The following is a 2,500-nucleotide window of genomic DNA, read 5'->3' as shown; positions in this document are numbered from 1 at the left end:
GGTAATTTTATACTGCCATAACAGTCTATTCTATTACATTTTACATTTGATTTTTTCAACTTATCAATGAATTTACTTGAGTTAAGAAGTAATAGAGGTCAAAAGTTAATGCTTTTGAGCACCTACAGCCAAACCACACTGGACTTGCCCAATCTCGTTTGATCTTGGAAGCTATGCAGTGTTGGGCCTGGTTAGTACTTAGATGGGAGACCACCTGGGAATACCAGGTGCTGTAGGTAATTTTATACTGCCATAACATTCTTTTCTATTACATTTTACATTTAATTTTTTCAACTTATCAATGAATTTACTTGAGTTAAGAAGTAATAGAGGTCTAAAGTTAATGGTTTTGGGCACCTACAGCCAAACCACACTGGACATGCCCAATATCATTTGATCTTGGAAGCTATGCAGTGTTGGGCCTGGTTAGTACTTGGATGGGAGACGACCTGGGAATACCAGGAGCTGTAGGTAATTTTATACTGCCAAAACTTTCTTTTCTATTACATTTTACATTGCATTTTTCAACTTATCATCGAATTTACTTGAGTTAAGAAGTAAAAGAGGTCTAAAGTTAATGTTTTTGAGCACCTACAGCCAAACCACACTGGACATGCCCAATCTCGTCTGATCTTGGAAACTATGCAGTGTTGGGCCTGGTTAGTACTTCGATGGGAGACCACCTAGGAATCCCAGGTGCTGTAGGTAACTTTATACTGCCATAACAGTCTATTCTATTACATTTTACATTTAATTTTTTCAACTTATCAATGAATTTACTTGAGTTAAGAAGTAATAGAGGTCTAAAGTTAATGGTTTTGGGCACCTACAGCCAAACCACACTGGACATGCCCAATATCACCTGATCTTGGAAGCTATGCAGTGTTGGGCCTGGTTAGTACTTGGACGGGAGACCACCTGGGAATGCCAGGTGCTGTAGGTACTTTTATACTGCCATAACATTCTTTTCTATTACATTTTACATTTCATTTTTCAACTAATCATTGAATTTACTTGAGTTAAGAAGTAAAAGAGGTCTAAAGTTAATGTTTTTGAGCACCTACAGCCAAACCACACTGGACATGCCCAAACTCGACTGAACTTGGAAGCTATGCAGTGTTGGGCCTGGTTAGTACTTGGATGGGAGACCACCTGGGAATACCAGGTGCTGTAGGTAATTTTATACTGCCATAACATTCTTTTTTATTACATTTTACATTTAATTTTTTCAACTTATCAATGAATTTACTTGAGTTAAGAAGTAATAGAGGTCTAAAGTTAATGTTTTTGAGCACCTACAGCCAAACCACACAGGACATGCCCAATCTCGTCTGAACTTGGAAGCTATGCAGTGTTGGGCCTGGTTAGTACTTGGATGGGAGACCACCTGGGAATACCAGGTGCTGTAGGTAATTTTATACTGCCATAACATTCTTTTCTATTACATTTTACATTTAATTTTTTCAACTTATCAATGAATTTACTTGAGTTAAGAATTAATAGAGGTCTAAAATTAATGTTTTTGAGCACCTACAGCCAAACCACACTGGACATGCCCAATATCGTCTGATATTGGAAGCTATGCAGTGTTGGGCCTGGTTAGTACTTGGATGGGAGACCACCTGGGAATACCAGGAGCTGTAGGTAATTTTATACTGCCAAAACTTTCTTTTCTATTACATTTTACATTTCATTTTTCAACTTATCATTGAATTTACTTGAGTTAAGAAGTAAAAGAGGTCTAAAGTTAATGTTTTTGAGCACCTACAGCCAAACCACACTGGACATGCCCAATCTCGTCTGATCTTGGAAGCTATGCAGTGTTGGGCCTGGTTAGTACTTGGATGGGAGACCACCTAGGAATCCCAGTTGCTGTAGGTAATTTTATACTGCCATAACAGTCTATTCTATTACATTTTACATTTGATTTTTTCAACTTATCAATGAATTTACTTGAGTTAAGAAGTAATAGAGGTCAAAAGTTAATGCTTTTGAGCACCTACAGCCAAACCACACTGGACATGCCCAATCTCGTTTGATCTTGGAAGCTATGCAGTGTTGGGCCTGGTTAGTACTTAGATGGGAGACCACCTGGGAATACCAGGTGCTGTAGGTAATTTTATACTGCCATAACATTCTTTTCTATTACATTTTACATTTAATTTTTTCAACTTATCAATGAATTTACTTGAGTTAAGAAGTAATAGAGGTCTAAAGTTAATGGTTTTGGGCACCTACAGCCAAACCACACTGGACATGCCCAATATCATTTGATCTTGGAAGCTATGCAGTGTTGGGCCTGGTTAGTACTTGGATGGGAGACGACCTGGGAATACCAGGAGCTGTAGGTAATTTCATACTGCCAAAACTTTCTTTTCTATTACATTTTACATTGCATTTTTCAACTTATCATTGAATTTACTTGAGTTAAGAAGTAAAAGAGGTCTAAAGTTAATGTTTTTGAGCACCTACAGCCAAACCACACTGGACATGCTCAATC

The 2,500-nt window shown here is 37.7% G+C and overlaps 1 non-coding gene and 11 pseudogenes across 1 annotated transcript; all 12 read left to right on the top strand.

Annotated features, from left to right (window-relative positions):
- Window positions 1-4, top strand: part of LOC148438042 (5S ribosomal RNA) — a 119-nt pseudogene extending 115 nt beyond the window's left edge.
- Window positions 5-120: 116 nt separating this feature from the next.
- LOC148438041 (5S ribosomal RNA) lies at window positions 121-239 on the top strand (annotated as a pseudogene).
- Window positions 240-355: 116 nt separating this feature from the next.
- Window positions 356-474, top strand: LOC148438040 (5S ribosomal RNA; annotated as a pseudogene).
- A 115-nt stretch (window positions 475-589) lies between these two features.
- Window positions 590-708, top strand: LOC148438039 (5S ribosomal RNA; annotated as a pseudogene).
- A 116-nt stretch (window positions 709-824) lies between these two features.
- LOC148438038 (5S ribosomal RNA) lies at window positions 825-943 on the top strand (annotated as a pseudogene).
- Window positions 944-1,058: 115 nt separating this feature from the next.
- Window positions 1,059-1,177, top strand: LOC148438037 (5S ribosomal RNA; annotated as a pseudogene).
- Window positions 1,178-1,293: 116 nt separating this feature from the next.
- LOC148438036 (5S ribosomal RNA) lies at window positions 1,294-1,412 on the top strand (annotated as a pseudogene).
- Window positions 1,413-1,528: 116 nt separating this feature from the next.
- LOC148438035 (5S ribosomal RNA) lies at window positions 1,529-1,647 on the top strand (annotated as a pseudogene).
- A 115-nt stretch (window positions 1,648-1,762) lies between these two features.
- Window positions 1,763-1,881, top strand: LOC148438034 (5S ribosomal RNA; annotated as a pseudogene).
- A 116-nt stretch (window positions 1,882-1,997) lies between these two features.
- Window positions 1,998-2,116, top strand: LOC148438033 (5S ribosomal RNA). Its single transcript, XR_015876402.1, has one exon. It is a non-coding gene; the product is annotated as a 5S ribosomal RNA (ribosomal RNA).
- A 116-nt stretch (window positions 2,117-2,232) lies between these two features.
- On the top strand, window positions 2,233-2,351 carry LOC148438032 (5S ribosomal RNA; annotated as a pseudogene).
- Window positions 2,352-2,466: 115 nt separating this feature from the next.
- Window positions 2,467-2,500, top strand: part of LOC148438031 (5S ribosomal RNA) — a 119-nt pseudogene continuing 85 nt past the window's right edge.

The sequence above is a fragment of the Taudactylus pleione genome, unplaced genomic scaffold (genome assembly GCF_031769625.1).
Source record: "Taudactylus pleione unplaced genomic scaffold, aTauple2 ptg001778l, whole genome shotgun sequence".
NCBI classification, from domain to species: domain Eukaryota; kingdom Metazoa; phylum Chordata; class Amphibia; order Anura; family Myobatrachidae; genus Taudactylus; species Taudactylus pleione.
The sequence above is the reverse complement of the archived record's forward strand: the minus strand, read 5'-3'. Positions and strand labels throughout refer to the sequence as shown.